At 42.2% G+C, this 13,061-nt stretch overlaps 1 protein-coding gene across 1 annotated transcript in view; it reads left to right on the top strand.

The window, feature by feature from the left end:
• The window catches only part of SNRNP48 (small nuclear ribonucleoprotein U11/U12 subunit 48), a 693,998-nt gene that overhangs the window by 651,569 nt on the left and 29,368 nt on the right, over positions 1–13,061 (top strand). The gene's annotated exons all lie outside the window — the stretch shown is intronic.

Below are 13,061 nucleotides of genomic sequence, written 5' to 3'. Positions count from 1 at the left end.
ATTCTTTTCATTTCTTAATAGTTAAGTAACTAATAAGGAAGTTTTACTCCAGATTGCTTCTGAAGCGAGTCCCACCAGGTGTAATTTGGTTTTGTACTTGTTAACAAGTAGAGAAGTTTAATTTCCTGTATCTTAGAGAGACACAACTTGTATGTAGCCCTTACTTCCATTCCTTGAACCTGGTTTAAATGACATTTAAATGACAGCTGTCCTTTCTTTTCTGCCCACCTGTATTCTCAACCCTCCTAGTAGTTGTCTCAGGGAGGCATCTTCATTTAGTGTCATGAAAAAGGTATCTAAGAACCTGGTTTAAATGACATTTAAATGACAGCTGTCCTTTCTTTTCTGCCCACCTGTATTCTCAACCCTCCTAGTAGTTGTCTCAGGGAGGCATCTTCATTTAGTGTCATGAAAAAGGTATCTAAGCCTAATTTACTGAATGCCTGTGTTCCTTCCAGACACCAGGGCCAGTGGTCTGACAAGTACTTTAATTGACTTTAATGCTGGGAAAACCAGAAAGCTGTGGGTCCTGATCCCACACCAGGTAATTGGCTTTATTTGCCATATGGACAGTAGTGAGTCATAGGGATCGTGCTGCACTTCTGAAGTATCATCCTTAAGTTTGTCTTTTTGGCTTTTCCCGGTTTGGGGTCGCCACAGCGGAACTCCGGTCCATTAATGATTGGCAGTAGATTTTTATGGTGCCGAGTTGCCAGCCTGATGCCCAACCATCAGCGAAGGCACGCCCAATCACGCGTGTCTTTCAGAGGCCACTCGACCGCGGGGAGGACATGCAGACTCCACACACAAGGCACTCCAGCCAAGAATCGAACAAGAGAACCTCTTGCTGTGAGGCAACAACGTTACCACTGTACCACCGCGGCTTGAATGCTAAATCAAGATCTCATTTGTGTGCATTCATGATCACTCTGGTGGTTGTTAAAGATCCCACAGCGCTTATCACAGTTTTTCTTTTTAATTAAAACCTTCAGTAAACAGAATATGTGCATATATTTTCATATCTTTACCTCCTACTTCTATAATAATCCTACTTGCATATTTTTGATATCATAGCAGTTAATTAAAATAAAAAAAAAAAATAACCGAAATGTACTTGGCTCTGTTATCCTACCATTGTTATTTCAGCAAACACATATCTTGATTGTATTTCTAAACTGATTGTTGACACTTGTGAGGTTTGCCTCAAGTATATTAGACCCAAACTTAGACCTGTTTGGTATGTCTGTGGCCTTTGAGTACAATGAGACAGTTGCTGTGGACAGAGGTGAACTTTTCCTGATATTTTTGTACCTTTGTGCAGTCAGTCATTTTGCATGTTTGTTTTGGTGCCAGAAGCATTATGAACATAGGTAACATCAGAAATTTGTGGATGAATTGATGTAGACACTTAGTAAATAAATATTTCTGTCTGTATATCTACATGTGTATATATGTACATACATGTGGGCCTACTTCAGTTTATCAAAGTTTCAAAACTTCGAAACCTATTTGGCGGAGACCATATGATTGAGGTTTTGAAACTTGTAACACTTTGAATAAACTGAAGTAGTGTGTGTGTGCATGTATATATATTTGTTTCTGTTAGATAATATAATTTCATTGTGTTTTAAATAAAAAAAAAATAAAATTTAGACTTGTTTTCATAGCTGGGTAAGCAGGCATGATCCATTTCAGCAGTAGTTCAGTTACAATGATGGGAGTATTTATTAATGATATAATTTGGTATATGGCAGAGAATCACAGTGTTGAAACTGTGATAATGGCAGTATATAGTGCCTAAAGCAGTGGAAGACAATCTGACACTAATAGAAATAATAAAACTGAAAGCTTGTATTGGGTATGACTGGAAATGGCATTAGATAGGAGTCTGCTGGCAAAAAATGCAGAATGCTTATGGCTGCAGTCCAGATTAACTTGTGTTTGACCAGAACACATTAACTTGTGTTTGACCAGAACACAAATCTGTTAAATAAAGAAAAGCTGATACTCTGTAAGACTCCCAAAACTTAAGTGCTTTAATCTGCACAAATAAAAGATGACTTCAGAACAACAAACCCCAAATCTCTTCTGTCCAAAGGGATAAATTGCCCGCATGGCAGTTGAACATATTTCAGCATTGCATACATCTAGAAGAGCATTTGCTGGGGTTGAATATTAATGAAGTATTTGAAGAGCACTACAAAACAGCTTGTCTCCCATTTTAAATCTTGCATTTGTGGTGCAAAGTTCTACAAAAGGGCTGAATGTGCAGAGATAAAAGAATCCGGGATTGTCAATGGCCACGATTTATGGTTTTTGTGTAAGGGTGCATCATTCCAGTCTGAATAAAGTCAAGATTGAAGTGAAGGATGAATGTGTTAATTGAAAATAAGTGGTGAGGTGAGAAACTTACTGGAAATGATACAAAAAATGAAAATGAGGAAGTGTGCAATTCCTAAAGTAAATAAACAAGAGTAAAGCATTTTGTACTGATGGTGAAGCAGACATATGTGATGCAGCAAAGTAGTAGCCTCAGTCTCAAAAAAAAAAAAGATCAAACCATAACATCTGTAGACAGAGAAAAGCGGTACAGTCATACTGCTGAAATCTTAGGGCTGGTAAAGCTTCAGAAAGATGTAAGAATTGATATAACTTGTTTTTTTACACTCAGCTTATATTACAGGGTCATGTAGAAGATACTCATATTGCATCAAAAACTGATGTGCTACAACCCTGTGACTCAATTATGGAACATTGTGTATTTTTGTTTGGGGAGATACTGTTTTAAAGCAGCAAAGTAGGATGAGTTATGGAGCTGGAAATATGGTGATGTTTTTGAAGAAAGTAATAACAGTTGGCCAAAAAATGCATCTCCAGTAGGTTGGGTATGTGTACTGTAAAACCCCATAGCTCATCTAGTGATTGGATGGCTTGATGAACTTTTCAGAAAAGAATTTCCAAAATATTTATCATCCGAACATCCATAGCTCATGGAGAGTCTTAATTTGTCAGAAGCAGTGCAAAGTGCTTGTTAAGGATATTGTCTGCATTTTTGTAGGGTATGAAGCAAGGTATGCAAGTGGCTGTGGAACCTGAAGAAGTAGGTTTGCAGTCTGTTAGACACATTTGTACTGTGCTGGTATAACAAAGTGAAAGGTATTAAGTCATAAGGGAAAATCTCACAGGTTGACAATGCTGTGTTCTGTTGGCTAGTGGGGAACAGTAACATCATACATGTGTTTGCATGCTTTGAAGGGTGGCTTTGTATGTGGTAGCTCGCAAAGCTGTGCCACTTAAATTATCCTCTGCCTGAATGCCTCCTTCCAGGTTGCCCATGAAAAGCTTGACTACTTCTGTTGTGATTAATTGAATTTGACCATTGCTGTTGTAACAGTGTTGGTGCACCAAGAGTCTCACGAAAATAATTTCCATTCCTTTGTCATGGAAATCTCAAAGGATCCTTACCCAATTGATGTGGATGTCTTTAGGGTGAAAATAGGACAAATTCTTATGTTGCCAGGCAGTTTCCAGTTCGGTGTCCACCATAGAATATGCTGTTGTACAAACGTCATGAAACTGTGTTCGGAAAATGCTTTTTGCAAAAGTACTTCTTAAATTTAAACTTCTGGGAAATGGTAAATTCCAGAAACTAGTTATCTTCACTGATACTTCAAACAGAAACCTACTTGATCGTGGTGGTGAGATGAGGTAGAGGCTGGGGATGGCGACTTTTTGTTTTGATGGGAGAACAATAAAAATTCTCATCCTTTTGCTGGCAATCAGGTGGAATTAAAGTGGTCTGCAGCATACTCACAAGAGAAATTGTTGCCATTTCAGATAACTTCAGCAATGCACTCTGATTAAACATAATTCTGAGCCCACAACTGGTGGCCAGGGGCATACCACTGTTTATATAATATGTGGCACCAATAATTATACTGTGAATGAGAATTCTGTAAACTGTGTTGTATTAGGAATAATTCACTTATAAATTAGTGGAACTAACAAATTAAAACCCATAAACTTAGGAGTATCCTGCAGTCAGATGCAAACAAAACAGCTGGCAGACTGCCTCACTGAAAAGGGAGACTTCCACCCTTGGGCTAATAATGTCACATGCAGAAGGAACATGGCATACTTTTTCTCCTTACGGAGGGGGGGGGGTACTGAATAAGTTTCTGTTGGTCATTACAGATCCTTTTGCCTCTAATTGTCTCACAAACCCTTATGGTGACTCTAGACCTACATGATGTCTATCTGTCCATTCCCATAAGCAGGGTAAACAGTTTCTAAGTTTCTAAGATTAAAATAGGGGGACACTCATGACCAGTTCTCCAACATGTGCTTTGTCTTGCCTACTGGCATGGACTGCTAGCTAGAAGTTTTATGTAGGGTGGTGGTCCCTGGTAGCTTAAGCCTATTAATATCTGTTTGCAGGACAGTTGCAGGGATAACATTTTGGAATTTTTTCAGTTAGTGTAAGCAGTTGTTTAACTGTATTCCTTTATAAATGTGTTTGAAGCTTTAGTAACTTGTAGGACTAAGGTGGTCGACATTAGGACTGCGGGGCAGTACAGATTTGCTAAGTGAACCCCCATGATGCACCACTTTTGGTGCTGAAATCTTCAGTGTCATGTAAGGTGCCTGGATGGTCTCCTAAATGATCCTAGACCTAAAACATCAACTGATGTTCCTTGGTTTTGTATTAATTGCTTCTGATATTACCCTTGTTTTTTTCTGTAAACATGCTATTCTTTGAAATGTTCCTCTCAAAAGTTTTTTTTTTTTTTTTTTTTGTGTGTGGACCATAGATGCAACTTAACATCATTGTGAATCATTTTGGCTGGCATTCTCTGTTGGTTCTATTAGGATATTTTAGTTTGTTTTATTTTTATTTTTCTCTTTGTAGCTTTGCCATAGTTATTTTTGTGTATTCATATTTTTTTATTTGTCTAAGCCACCTTACTCAGAGGAGATAATGTGTATTGCAGAATTTGTTGATTTTTTTTCAGTTTATTTTATCCAGTTTATAGGTTCATATGTACATACTAGGCTAATAACCAGTGAGGTCTTTTTAAGCCTAGCCATGCACCCCAAATCTCGGACAAGTTTTGGTACTCTTGATAAGTTTAAACAGGGGGCCTAGGAGTTGAAACATTTTACAACCAGGGTCCAGGGAGATGAAACATTTACAAGCTGCTTATGTCCGTTACAGATGTAGGTGCCAAACCAGGGATGAATTTCCTGTTCCCCATCCAGTTGTTCAAGTTGCACTTGAATGGGGTTAGAGAAGAACTCTGCTTCACATGGATGGGGAGCCTGTTCCAGAGAAAGGGTAGTTTCTGAGATACATGCCTGTCTCTCCAACATGTCCTGTTTATGTCGTTGGCAAGGTTTAAGTCCTTAGAATGATTCATTCTGATGCTGTTTGTTTTGCAGATATGCAAGAGGTCCGTCATGGTGGGGTCCAACAATGTCTTGTATGCCAGGCATAAATCTCCCCTCAGCAGCTTGTAGGAGACAGAATACAGGGATAAGGCTTTGAGACTATCTGTGTAGGAAATGTTAACTTATGCCTTGCACTCCTTTAGTGAGGAACCTCTGTGGAAATTGCAGTTGTTGGATGTGCCTGGTTAGGGGCATACCTAAGGGTCATCATACTCAAATGACAGATCTGATGAATGCTGAATTAGTGAAACAGTGGCTTCCTTGGACCTAGATGACATACCTGTGTTTATAGGTTGCTCAGCATATAATGATTTCCTCACTGCTGTAGACATGTCATGGTCTGAGGCTAGATTACTCTCTGTGGGTGTCCCCAAGTCCTTCACTACTGAGTCTGCTCTTAGGGGGAGTGTTTTCAGTATGATAGTTATCTGGGTAGATGACTTCCAAAAGGATCTGTTATGTATTTCTTGGCATTTAGTTTTAGTCCATGGCTCTGACACAAGTTATTTGTCTGTGTCAGCCCTTCCTGGAGAACATTCGTGTCAGTGAGGGAGTCTATGGTTGCTCCTAATTTGCAGTAATTTGCAAATTTTATCAGCCAGAGGTCCTTGACGTTGGCCTTGACTTCAGAGAAGTAGAGGCTAAAAAGCAGTTGATTGAAGTTGTTTTTTTTCTTTGTTTTGGTGACTACCATGGTTTAAACACCAAGTACTGAGTACCATAGAGGGTATTGGTGTGGTGAGAAAAATGCTGTAGGGGAACGACTTAAGTGCATGATTTCTTTAGTCGAACATCATATCCCCTCTACCTGAGACATCTATCCTGAGTTTTCCTTTTCCACGCTTCATCTTAAGAGAAAGATATTACATTTTTTATTGTTTAAGAAATTTTCAGCTAAGTGCTGATGCAGGAAGTTCTTTTGAATTTGGTACATCTTTGACCTTACTACCAGCTAAGCCCTTTTCTCAAAGCCAGAAAAAAATTGCTGTTGAATCTTTTTTTAAAAAGAAAATGCACAGGCATCCACATATCTCCTCAACTGTATCTGAGGTAGCATTTAAAAGTATGGAGCCTTTAGTTAGAGATGTCTGTTAAAGTAATTGAACAGCCTGTGTCTCCTGTAACTATAAAGGACATTGATAAGTCTCTCTCCTTTACAGTTCTATGAGCTTCCTGTCTTCCTACTGGTTCTTTTGTAACTCATTCAAGAAATTGTCATAATACTGCCGTCCTCAGTGCTGTGACCTGCAGTTCTGTGGTGAGACCTCACATCTGTGCGTTTGATGACAGATGTTTTTCATGTTTCACTGTTTCAGTCATCACACTTGGGTTATCTGCCTGCAGGTAGCCCTCAGTCGGCCCGAATACCAGAGACTTAGTATTTCTGCGTCGGTTGCTGTCACTCCAGGACTGACGTCAGGTGGTCGGGTATAAAAACAGGCAGCTGCCATTACATCAGTCTTTCTTGCTGAGGAGCCCGAAGCAGAAGCAGTTTGCAAGAGTGCCAGTCGGCCGCTACCTGAGTTTTCGTTTCCGAATTGAATCATCCTGAAGTCTCCTAAAGTCAAGTACCCCATTGGGGGATCCTCTTTTCTTGCTCTAACCGATGTCAGAAAAAGTTAACAATTATTTATTTATTTTATTTTAATTTTTTTACCGGGATGGTCCAACTGGACGAGGTCCATTTACAGCGGAGGCCCGGGGAGAAAAGCTCCAATTATACAAAGTGTAGGAAGTAGTATTTTTTTATACTAGTAGCATCTAGAAAGAAGTGAAAAGAAAAAAAAAAAACAGTACAGACCATTCCAATCAGTAAAATATTTACATATGTACATTTTGTTTGCAGTGAGAGACAAATTTTAACAGGTACATGTTTTTCCATGGATAACATTTGGAGGAACCATGCTTACTGGGGCATGTACAAAGAGAGGTAGGAGAAAGTTGTAGAGGTACCAGATTTTTGGACTATGTAATACATGAACAGAGTCAAGAACTTGTAAGGTGGGCCTTAAGGGAGTTTTTGAATTGAGTGGTATTAGATGCAGAAGTCACAGATGGAGGGAGATTATTCCAAGTTTTAGCTATAATGTGTGAAAAGAGAGATTTGCCGGCTGTGTTATTAGCTGAGGTAATAGTGAGGAGTGATTTGTTGGCAGAGCGGAGTGGACGATTTGGAGTGTAAGTTGGTCAGTAATTGCCTTAGAGCGGGAATTTTGTCAGGTTGTTGTATGATATGACAAGTTGGTGATATAGTAGTAACTGTGGCAGTTCAAGCCATTGAAGTTGCCTAAGAGGTATGCAGTGATGGGTTCTAAATGGGGAGCTTTTGGCAAACTTGGCAATTTTGTTATAACAGGACTCAAGTCAACAATTGTCTCGCCTGTGGAAAGCAAATACCACACCGAGATTTCCATTCTTACTGCGTCACCTGTTTAGGCCCAGACTACGACATCGCTGTCGATTTTGTGCTTTGTTCAGCGGTCGAACTATTCATTGCCGGGCCCTTATTGTCACTAAATACTTTCGCTCTCGATCTCCGTATTCTGAAATGGCTTTGGTAAGCCATCCGACTAACCATCTTCTGAAAAACGTAAGGATAAAGACAGAGACAAACCGCACAGTCCAAAACTGCCAATGACGCTTCCGTTAAGCTAGCCGCCAGTTTGCTGTTAGTGAGGTGCTTTTCCAGCCCCTGATGCCCGCTTCGATGGATTCACAGGCCGCTACCGAGACCCATTCAGAGTCCGGTATGCCACGAGACTCTTCTTTGACTATGGAACCTGCAGATTGTCTCTACCTTGGATAGGTCCGGAGCCGTTGTGCAGACATAGGCTTCTGAGAAAGTTCTTTGCACTACCGATAATTCGACACAAACCGATGACTTCTTTCGCGTCTTCAGTTCTGTCTAAAGCTACCGAGTTTCTTAAGCCCAAGAGTACAAGCTACACCTAAAAAACCGACAACCCAATCTCAAGCACCTGCTTCCTTCCCACAACATCAAATGCTTAAAATGGCAGAAGACCTGATTGTGCTAATTAGGAGAAGCTAGCCTTCCCCTCCTAAGAGAAAAAGAGACCTGTCTAAAGCAGCTTTAACAGACCAAGAGTCCCAACGACTCTGAGGTTTCTGAATATGAAGTCATGCCTTTATCTGCTTATGAGGATTCAGATGCAGAGGAATCCATTCCTTCTGCTTCACCTCCAGAGGATTTTTCTTTTGGTGAAACCCTACATACTTTAAGAGAGCATTTCCACTGGGAATGCCAAGATTATCCTCAGTCCAAAAAGAGACTCAGAGAATTTTTAGATTTGCCACAACATAGACATTTAGCAATACCTCCAGTTCTCGATGTTGTGGATGATGTCTTTATGGAATCCAGCCTAACTCCTGATACTTTACCTCCTGCTCCTAGGAAACCAGACAAGGTACTACAAGAGTTCCTGACTCTCACAAATTTCTTTTCAAAAGTCCTACTGCTGACCCAGAAGTCATCTCCCAGCGGCCTAAAGGTATAAAAGCAACTAAGCTAAGAATCTCACCCCTTCTGACAGGGATTCCACAGCTTTAGACAGAAGGGATAAAAAAAATATACACCTTTGCAACTCTCGCCATTAGGGCATTGAATTGCCAGTTTCACATGCTGAAGTACCAGCAACATATTATGGAACTTATTAAGCAAAAATTAGCTACCTTTACAGACTATGCAGAAAATAAAGAATTAAAAGAGCTTATGCATTCTGCAAGACAAGTCAGTAAGCATACTTTGCAATGTGGCTTTGACGCCCTGGAAGCATCTTGCAGGGCAGCAGTCACTGGTTCTGTACTGAGAAGGCATGCTTGGCTTAAGGAGCAGACCTTGCTAGATCATGTCAAATCAAAATTATTAGATGCTCCTTTGAACAAGGACAGTCTGTTTGGCACCCAAGCAGAAGAGGTTCTAAAAATGATGGAAGAAAAAGCTAAGTCTATGCAGACAGTCAAAGATTTCTTGCAAGTGCAGCCTCCTAGATTCAGCAGGAATTGCCCCTCGAAACATTGGTCCTTTCCAACCCCCTCAAGGCCATCTCAAACTAAACCCAGGGGAAACAGACCCCCCCCCCGACTACAGTCTCAGGGTATGCAGAGATCTAAGCAATGGAGTGCCTCCACTTCAAAAACAGAGAGTGCTAAGCCACCCCCTTACGGAAAGAATTCACAATGACTTCTCAACTCCACTGCTCACCTCTACCCCAACTGCTCATGCCCCTAGGAGGAAAACTTGCCCATCATGCAAAAAACTGGTCCTCCATCACCAAAGACTGATGGGTCCTCAACATTGTACCCCAGGGGTACAAATTCTACTTCCACTCACTGCCAACTCCAAAAGGGTTCCCAGACCTTCCTCCAAACCAGTGGGCAGAGGCACAAAACCAAGTTCAGTCCCTGCTCTCCATAAGGGCAATTCAACCTGTTCCTACAGAACAGATAGGTCAAGGGTTCTATTCCAGACTTTCCTGGTACCCAGAAAAGAGGGCACTTGGCACCCAATCCTAGATCTTTCCATTCTATACACCTTCCTGGTGGTACCAAAATTCAAAATGCTCACTCTTCAGCAGCTTCTTCCTATGGTATCCAAAGATGCCTGGTTAGTAACCCTAGACCTAAAAGAAGCCTATCTGCACATTCCTGTCAAGAACTCATGCAGGAAATACTTATGTTTCAGGGCAGGATCTATGCATTATCAGTTCTCTGTACTTCCCTTTGGCTTATCCACTGCTCCCAGAGTTTTCACAAAATGCCTGGCTCCAGCCATTGCTTGTTGCAGACAGAGGAAAATTCTAATTTACCCGTACTTGGGCGACTGCCTGATTCAGGCAGACAGTCAGGAACAGCTGTTGCAACACCTGACATTTGTAAAGAACCTAACCTCACTGGGGAACACTATCAATGAAAAGAAATCAAAACTTGACCCCAGTCAAAAGATTGTATTCCTGGGAGCAAGCTTGGACACAGCATCCCAGATGGCATTCCTTACTCCAGCAAAACAAGCCTATCTGACAGGCTACTTCACTCAAATGGCCACCAGAACCCAGCTGTCTGCAAAGAAAATCCTGCAAGGCCCTAGGGTTCATGACCTCTTGCATCCTACTAATTCCATAAGCCAGACTGCATATGAGGAAACTTCAGTGGTACTTAAGTCTTTGGTGCCAGCATTGTCAGGACCTGGAAACAGTCATACCTATCATACCTTGTCTAAGGACAGAGTTTCTTTGGTGGGCAGCAGCATGTAACCACAACAAGGGACTTCCCTTTACTCAACCCATGCCACCCAGACCCTAACCACAGACGCATCAGACTATGCCTGGGGGGCACACCTGGATGACAAGTGCATTCAGGTCCGCTGGAGCCCAAGTCAAATTCATCTGCACATCAGCCAAAAACAGATGCTAGCTGTTCAGCACACACTAACAGCTTTCAGATCCCTACTCTCATCAGGACCCCTGCTAATAAAAACGGACAACACCACAGTTTGTTCTACATCAACAAGCAGGGGGGGAACCCATTCTGCAGGCTAGCCATGACCCTGTGGAACACGGCCTTGGACATGCATGTTCATCTGCAAGCTCAATTCCTGCCAGGCAAACAAAACTCTCTGGCAGACAACTTAAGCAGAAATTTCCTAGACCCACATGAGTGACGATTAGAACCCAGCACCTTCAGCCTTTTAATCCAGAAATGGAGGACCCCAGAGGTGGACCTCTTTGCCTACCTCTCCAATCACCAGCTCAGCAAATTCTGCACCAGGACACCTCACAGCAGGGCCTGGAAAGTGGATGCCCTATCCTTCCAGTGGGGAAAACCACTCAATCTATGCATTCTAACCCCTGCTTCTTCTATCAAGAATATTACTCAAGATAAGACAGGACAGACCAAGGACAATCCTGATTGCCCCGCACTGGCCACGCCAGCACTCATACCCACTACTGCGTAGCCTGTCACCGGTGCCACCTCGGCACCTACCCGAGATCCCAACCCTCCTCACTCAGCAGGGGGAGCTGATTTTGCATCCGCAACTGCAAACCCTGAATCTTGCAGCCTGGCTTATTCCTTGAATTCTCCCCCAGTGACCAGCCTAAGTAAGCAGGTGCTGGACGTCATTCTTGACTCCAGAAGACCCAGTACAAGAAAATCCTATGCTAAGTGGAAAAGGTATTGCTCCTGGATTCAAGCTAAAGGAGAGGACACAGCACTGCCTTCCTCACCTCTAATCCTGGATTACCTAGCAGATCTACTCCACAGAGGCCTATCCTTCTCCTCCATTAAGATCCATGCCTCTGCCATCTCTGCTCATTACACCACTGAACTACCTCTCTTCTCTCACCATCATCAAACAGTTCCTGAGAGGGGCAAACAACTTAAGGCTACCAAGGAGAGCACCCACCCCTGCTTGGGACCTTAACTTTGTACTGGAAAAGCTCATGCTACCCCCCTTTGAACCTGCAATGTCAGCAGAATTAAAATTCCTCTCTTGGAAAACAGCCTTGCTTCTGGCCATCACTTCAGCTAGAAGAGTATCTGAGCTGCAAGCACTTATGGCTGTGGAACCCTTCATTATTTTTCATGCTGACAGGGTCTCCCTCAGGATTAACCCTTCCTTTATGTCTTAAGTGGTGTCCAACGTGGCTCTCAACCAATCCATCCATTTGCCAACCTTCTTCCCTAATCCTCTAAATAATGGGGAAAGGATCCTGCACTCCCTGGATGTGCACAGACAGCTCAGATTCTACCTGGATAGGACTAAGCTCTTCAGGGAATCCAACCAGTTACTACTTAGTTTTGCACCAGGGGCAGAGGGCAAGGCCATTTCAAAACAAACAATTTCCAAATGGATAGCACACTGTATCCATTTCTTCATAGTTTTAGTTTCATAGTTTAGTACTAGACTAACAGCCTTTGTGGGCCACTTTAAGTGTAGCCAATTACCCCAAGTAAGAATCAAACTCTGCACCTTGTGTTTGTAAGGTAAACACCTTAACCATTTTGCCATCCTCCTCTTGCTACAAACACCATGGGAAACCAACCCCTCAGGAGGTCACAACACATTCCACCAGGGCAACTTGTACCTCTACAGCGTTCCTCAGGGGAGTCCCTACCAGGAGCATTCTGGAAGCTGCCACCTGGAGTTCTGTACACATACACACTTTCACCAAGAATTACCACCTGCCTATCTTTTCCAAATCCAGGGCGGGTTTTTGCAACAGCAATCCTGCAGGGCATACTAGCCAGCCCCAACTCTTCTTGACTGCCTCCACCCTTTCTTCAGCTTTGGGAATCGACCCAAGTGTGATGACTGCAACAGTGAAACACGAAGAACATAGTACAGTTGTGTACACTTACCATAAATGTAGATGTTTGTGTGTATTCACTGTTGCAGTCCTGGTTTCCCTCACTCCAGCCCCCCTTATCTCTCTCTCTCTCTCCTCTCTGTCTATTACTCACCCCTTACAGGGGTATTGGTATTTAGTTTTTACTGGTGGTGTTTTCTCACCATAGCTTAGCTCCCTACTCCTGACATTTGGGGGCAAGAAAAACTGATGTAATGGTGTTGGCTGCCTGTTTTTATACCGTTGACG

The sequence above is a fragment of the Protopterus annectens genome, chromosome 14.part0 (genome assembly GCF_019279795.1).
Source record: "Protopterus annectens isolate FY-2018-M chromosome 14.part0, PAN1.0, whole genome shotgun sequence".
Classification (NCBI taxonomy): domain Eukaryota; kingdom Metazoa; phylum Chordata; order Ceratodontiformes; family Protopteridae; genus Protopterus; species Protopterus annectens.
The sequence above is the reverse complement of the archived record's forward strand: the minus strand, read 5'-3'. Positions and strand labels throughout refer to the sequence as shown.